The sequence below is a fragment of the Acanthaster planci genome, linkage group LG02, assembly GCF_054643075.1.
Source record: "Acanthaster planci isolate LZ-2023a linkage group LG02, COTS_SCS, whole genome shotgun sequence".
In the NCBI taxonomy this organism is placed as follows: domain Eukaryota; kingdom Metazoa; phylum Echinodermata; class Asteroidea; order Valvatida; family Acanthasteridae; genus Acanthaster; species Acanthaster planci.
In genome coordinates, this window is record NC_141778.1 from 29224157 (window position 1) to 29231498 (window position 7342).

General features: G+C 42.2%; 1 long non-coding RNA gene across 1 annotated transcript; it reads left to right on the forward strand.

The window, feature by feature from the left end:
- The first annotated feature begins 896 nt into the window (after positions 1-896).
- Positions 897-5316, forward strand: LOC147800111 (uncharacterized). The gene is made up of 3 exons (XR_015424429.1): positions 897-1241; positions 2534-2635; positions 3259-5316. It is a non-coding gene; the product is annotated as an uncharacterized LOC147800111 (long non-coding RNA).
- The last annotated feature ends 2026 nt before the right edge of the window (positions 5317-7342 follow it).

Here is a 7342-nt window from a genome sequence, read left to right on the forward strand (position 1 = left end):
GATTGACTAATTTTCACCTCCGAATATGATCAATTTGGAAAATAAATGTTTTGTTACATGCATTTAATGTACATTTGTATCCTGATCAGATGTTTGATGCAGCCCAACATGTATACAGAGCTGATGCGTAATATTAACCCTAACGGTCGTCAATCCTCCAACAGGTGAAGGAGTGAGGACTGTTAGGGTTAAAGTATGTACAGTATACACGTGATAGAGCATCACATTTATACAGTACACGTGGTACATGTACTGACATTGTCATTTCAATATAGTGCATTGAGTGCACACACATACATGTACATGTACATGTATATTGACCATCATCCCACCGGCACTGCTTTTATAGCTAAAACTGTTTTGAAAAAATATGATTCCACCCACGTTCCAATTTTCTATTTGATGTGGAAAGGACAACATTTATTGTTATTGAGCCTTGTAACATGTGATCATGATAAATCCTAGGGCAGATTTGGTGATATCCTTACCGGATACATGAAAAAGACTCGAGAGTGATTGACACCAGCTAATTAAGATGCCGTTACCGTGGTAGCACTGCACTCAAGTACAGGCATGAAGCAGCGTACACGGTCCATGGGCAAACTGTAATACCCCTTTAGTCAAAAATATGCACCCACACCACCTGCATGTGAGCTTGATGTCGCGACAGTAGTGACTTCCAATTGTAGTTGTCGAGTCAAGAGCTGTTTCTCAGGAACAGTGTAGGGCCTCTGATTCTAGAGGCAAGACCAACTCTGCCCAAAACAAGCCACCTCCAAGGCTTGTGTGTAGACCTAGGTTAAAATCTTCACATTTATTGACACATTACTGTCTACAATTCATTCGTGTCTAACTTGAAGATGTGGCATGGCAGTGCTTTATTGGACATCAAGGGGCAGTCATGAATACCAAATAATGAATAAACCTCAAGTGGGAAACTATTCACTGACAATCTTGGAATATTCTCTATCTTGATTGTTGGACTGTTGGTTAACATCTTTAAATAGTTGGTCATTTTATTGGGGAGAGGTAATCAAGACTGCTGCATTTCCTTATTTTGTTCAAATAAGAAGGCCAACCATTTCTCAAAATGTTATTACATTGCAGTATTACACAAAGTCAGGGCTGCCAGGCCGAGCTTTAGAGGAAAACATCTGCGCCGTGTGTGGCCAGAAGATTTACATACCCGATGAGGACGAAGAAGTGGTTGAACGAGTCTATGAGCTGACGTGCAAACACAGGTGAGACGCACCCAAGTTTTCCTACGAGTTTCAGGGAGGGACTGGGGCCCGTGGGTTTGTACATGTATGTACATGTACAGTATGTAAGTCCCTCTGGATTATTGATACTCTTGAGTTTTCTGAGTTCTTGGGCAGTTTTTAGGATCTCTTTGAGTTGGCAAGTCTGAGTCTCAGTGGACGTTCAGACTCGCAGGGGGCATTGGCCAATAAACCTCTAACCCCCCAAAATCCTGTTTCCCTACCTACCCTATTTGTATAGAATGACCCCAAAGTTTTTGGGGGGAAGAAGTGGAAAAAGTTTGAGAAAATTTCACATCGAAAATGAAGGGAAAAGTGTATCTCTTTTAGTTTGTGGTACAAAAAGGTTCAACAGACTTATTTTTCAGAGGGTTGTCCATTTCGTTTGAAACCACCGTCACTTGGCCTCTCTAGCTGTTTTGTTTTTTAAACAATTCAAACACTTAGCTGCACATGAGCAATCAGTACATGACCAAGTGCCAAACAAACCTGTTTTTCCTCCCCACTCGCCCTGTTCTCAGATGCCATGGAATGGGAGGCAGTACTATTTCTTTATTTTGGTGGGCAAATAGAAATGATGAGTTTTCTGTTCTTTATAGATTGCCCTATTCAACTGCCAGAATTCAACTGCTCTCAGCAGTGGCACAATATTCAGGGCCAAAAGGGGATGTTCTTGATGAGGGAATATTTTCCATCAACCAGAGTCCATTATAGCGGCATTCTGTTGTGCATTTCGGCATCACAGCAGAAAGAGTATTACTTTTGTTTATAAGAAGTCCCTCGTACTTTGCAGATAACAGGAATCTTGTATCTCCAGAAAAGACAACAACAAAGAACAAAGAAGTGGGGCATAAAAGGTTCCTTGTTAAAAGCAGAATATTATATTAAGAGTGCTTTCACAATGAATTTTGACTGTGTAGACTAATCCGATTAGATGCCATATAACCGCGGCGGCACCACACTTTACACGTACTAGTACATATACATTCTTCAGCTTGATGAGTACAAACACATCACGACACCCTGTTGCTCGAAGAGGCACACGCATGTAACATGGGCGCATACCACCTGCCCACGAGCCTTGTGCCACTGCAGTGATGGCATCTAATGGTTGCCAATTGACATTCAAAGTCAGCACTGTTCAAATGTCCGTCTGTAGGCCTTGTTGCAGGGTCCCGTAACTCCTCTACCAGATAATGCATACATGTACCGGTACATGTACATTGTTTCTTTTTGCAACTGTATTTAATGGCTTTTATTTCTGGTTATGGCAGATTCCACGAGTTCTGCATACGAGGCTGGTGCATTGTGGGTAAAAGGCAAACCTGCCCCTACTGCAAGGAGAAAGTGGACCTGAAAAGGATGTTCAAAAACCCGTATCCTTTGGAAGCAAAATACCATGGAAGAAAAAGTGCACTACGTTTGGTGCAGAGTGATTTCAAGGGCACCGTACTAAGTGCACTTGTGAAAAATGGCAGAAGGGGCACTTGTGACATTGGAGGTAAAACAAGTCTCTTATGGAGAAAAGGGTATTGGTTACAATATACTGGAGCTACGGGAAAAAAGGCACATACCTCAAACTGTTGGGAGGTTAAAACTTAAATGGGTACCTGTTGGGAGAGTGCACTTGTTACATTAGGTGCCATTATAGGATTCTACAGATAGGCTTTTCTACAACAGCCAAGTCAACTATTTGGGAAATAGGCGATTAAGTTACTGGTTAGCAGCGAACCAGATGTACATGTATCTCATTAAACTCATGTTTTTGAGACCAAGTGAAATGGTCTTACCATTGGTTTTTAGAGCCCAAGGATTTATCAAGGGAATGTTCATATCATCAGAGTATGACACATACTCGTCTGGTAGCATTTACTCCTATTTGCTCGCATGATAAAAAAATTTTTCTTCAGTTACATGCACTCTGTTGAGTTTGTTCTGTTTTTACCTCTCAACAATTTAGTATATCCCTGTACGTGCTATTCCTTGACCTCTCCAACAGATGGGAACGGCCGCATGTCATGTTCGGTCAGCTTCTGGACTGGATTCGCTACCTCGTTGCCTGGCAACCAGTCATCTTTTTAGTGGTCCAAAGCATCAACTATGTATTAGGGCTTGAGTGACAGTTCAGGAGAAATGCAGTTGAAAAGTTTGCCATTTCAGTGAAGTACTTTGTTGGGGTTTAGTTTTATACAGTACCTACATAAATCCTCGTCATATAATGGATGGAGTGATGATCACATGTCATTAATTATTTGTTGTATTCAACAGCACCCGTTGAATAGAACTTAATATTTCATTCTGGAAAAGAAAAGAAAACAAATAATGTAGGGACAGGAACCAGTCTAACAGTGCATTGTATTAGTAAGCACTACCATTGTGGTTGCTGTGCTTCAGACGCGATTTTCTTTTGCAGGATGGCAGAGGTAAATACATGAGGACCATTTGTTCCAACAGGAAAGGGATTTATGCAGGTGTCGTTTAAAACAAACACTGTTTCACATTCATGCAATAGTAAGAACATTTTCATTCGTTGACAGATGAAATCTTCCATTCTACTCAGCTTTGCCTCATGAAATGGAACACTTCATCTCTCACCTCAGGAAATTATCCTTACCATTGCATTTATGAAATTATTTGTATAAGACATGTTGTTTCCCACACCCTGTTTGTCTCTGTGTCTGTCTCTCTGTGTCATTTTCTGGGCAAGACCAAGTCTGAGAACATTTTATATCCTTTGTAATGAAATTTCAGTCCAACAGAGGTTTTTCCTCTGGTACCATAGCCCTAAAAACATGATGTCTCGTTTTGTTTACGTACATGTACGTTCACTTTCCTATGGGGACTCAGTGGATCGTGTCCAACCTCACTGCCATGAAAGCTCACATGTGAATGAAGAGTGATGTCATCATCTTACCAGTCTCTTGGTGCCCAATTATTCTCTTGGACAGAAGGGTCAAATGCCTTGCTCAGTGACACGGGCCATGGCCTTCAGTGGGAATCAAACCCATGACTCCTCTGAATAAGAGCCACAAGCCCTTATGGCCCTGTGGGACGGCTCAAACTCTTCAAAGTTTAGAAAAAAAAATTGAAATCTGTTCTGGCTTTCCATATCCATCTCCTAACCACCTCCACCCCACCAAGCCCCCCCCCCTTTGAACACATCCTACAGTATCACTGCCCAACTTACATGCACTGACAATGAACACAGGGCTGCACTCGAAATCTCCATCTGGCCTTCTCACTTCTAAACCCCCACTTATTCTCAGATGCCCCGTAGTGTTATCTAAGTGTGGTGTAAATCTTATGCTTTATGGCAAATAATTTATGTTAAAAGTTTTGTTATGTGGTTATCATATATTGTCTCCTAACTTCTTGTGTAGCAACTAATGCCTGATATTATAAAATACCATTATTAATCCCATCCTTGAAGGCCAGTTCAAACTGAAACGTGTCAGTGTAAGAGACAGCTTTCTTGTGGCGTTGGCTTCAGTGTTTCTCTCCAACTCAAATGTTTTTGGCTGGAAATGTTTTGTGACGTCGAATTTGCTTCACTTTCATGTTCGCCTTAAATCGAGCTGGCCTTCACTATGCTCAGTCTGGTAGGAGATGTCTTTGTCCCATTATGATATTGTTTTGTAGCATTTGAGGGATTTCGTAAAGAGGATGGGCCAGATAAGCTCCCTGACATGTGGTTGTATCTGTGATGTCTCAGTGCCCAAGTTATGGTGGCCTTTTTCACAAGTCGGCCATATTGAGGTAAACGCGAGGTTAATTTCTTTAATTTGGGAACCTGAGAATAAAAATGAAAGCAATGAAATGAAAGTTCATTACAAAGTTATATTACTCCTCCCCCGATAAAGAATTCTTAACTCTTAATTAATTATATAGTTTTAAACAGGAAGGAAAGTGAGGCATGGAACCTCCAAATAGTCTGGCACTCTCCCATTTAGCAGATTACATTAATAAGTTGGGTTTGGGGAATATGATCTAAATGGCGTCCTTGTATAAATAAAATGTGTCTTTCCTCCACGGTCTGTCACAAAGGCCGAGTCCGAAACGGGCTTACAGAGCTCTAGTCTGTCTGCGCATCTCTGTGTACTGTATTTCAAATGGAGGGAATACCTAGACCTTAGCTCTAGACATACAGATGCAGCTACTTTAAAGTACAGAGTCCGCATCCCCATGCAGTCGAACCCAAAAAGTTACACGTTATTGCGCCCCCCCTGCATACTTTCTTCCCGATCTTGCCTTCTCCTGCTGTATCTCAAATTTATTTTTGATTCTCACATATTTAGGACCACTTTGATGGCTAGAAATGTAACATTTTGCATAGGCAGTTCACTGAGACTCGGTCTTTTTTAAATTTGAAGGCATCTACATGTAGGTAAAATGATACATCTATAATCTAAGTTTTGGTATTTTTGTAATTTAACAAAGAGCAGAATCGAACCATTATTGATTAATTAGAGAGTGGTCCTTAATTTTTTAGTTTTGACACAGGCAGACTAAATAACATGGATCTTTGAACATTTTCTCTCAACCTCAGAAGCAGAAAGCACCTAACTATTAAGATCTTGACCTCAGCGATTAAGCCAACCAATGGTCAAGGGGGTGTTCTTTGAGATGATGTCCCCATAGCAATAGACATGGCTCCCAGACTGCAGCTGATTGTCCAGATACACGGAGTAGTTGGAATCCATTATCCTAATGTGCGCGTGGTGCCAGTTTTCTGGGACTTTCTGCGGTAAGTACACCACCAATCATCTGACCGCCGTTTTCAGATCCTATACAGATCTCTGATGAAGAATTGAGGCGGTAGCCGGTGTTGACAATTCCCTGGTAGGTGTCTCTAGATCCAACCCATTTGAATCAGACGCTGATGCTGAACTGTGACCCCACGGGACAGTTGCTGAAAGCATCCACCTCCACCTTAATCATGCCGTCTTTGACGGCGGCTTCACCACACTTACCATCAGCATAAGTGATTTGGCCACCCCTGCTCTCATTACGGTGGTTCACCGTTGAATCAGACAGGTCATCCTCGAACGCAAGATGAGCTGTCAATGAAAATACAGAAAGGCGATTCTCTAGATCTTCTACTAGCATCAAGTTCCTATAGAGGAGATCTTTCGGAATGCGTCCATTATCCATCCAGTGAACATAGTCGAGCCAGTGCTTCCGTCTGTGGCAAAGAAGAGTGACCATTGAAGGGATGCCTGCTCTGGAGAGGACCTCGTTGTTTGTCACTTTATCCTGCCACTTCACTAAGAAGATCTTGCGCAGACATGTCATATGGAACACCTAGAGTTTCCGTTCATGGGTGGAATACGTTGTCCATGACTCACTGCCATATAGGAGAGTACTGACCATACAGGCTTTGTAGACGTTGACTTTGGTAAAGATGGTAAGATGTTTGTTGTTCTAGACCCTCTTTGTCAGTTTGGAGAGGATGGTGGATGCCTTTCTCACTCGCTTGTTTACTTCAACATCAAGTTGCTGAAGTAGAACCAAGATACTGGAAGTGGTGGACAACCGCTAGGTCTTCTCCTTTGATGGTGATGCATGGTGGCACTGGAGTGCCTTGGCCCATGACCTGAGGCTTCTTGAGGCTAATGGTGAGTCCGAATAGATCACAAGAATCCGAGAACCTGTCCTTTAATCTCTAGAGCCCAGCCTGACTGTGGGATCCTATAGGAGCATCATCTGCAAATAGCAGGTCTCTGATGAGGAAGGTCCTGATCTTGGATTTGGCACGTAGTCTTGCATAATTGAGACTGCCATCGGATGTTGAATGTAGGTATACACCATCTGCTGAGGATTTGAAGGCATGCTTAAGGATCAGGGCGAAGAAGATACCAAACTGAGGAGTTTGGGTGGACAGCCAATAAGGGGAGCATCTTAAATAGTCCATCTCTGCTCACGAGGTCAAAAGCTTTGGTTAGGTCTATGAAAACCAGGTAGAGGGGCTGGTTTTGCTCTATGGATTTTCTTGAAGTTGGCGGAGCGAAATGGTCATGTCCACTGTCGACTTTTTTGAATGGAAACTGCACTGTGACTGTGGGTATATTCTGTTTGCAAGGGCT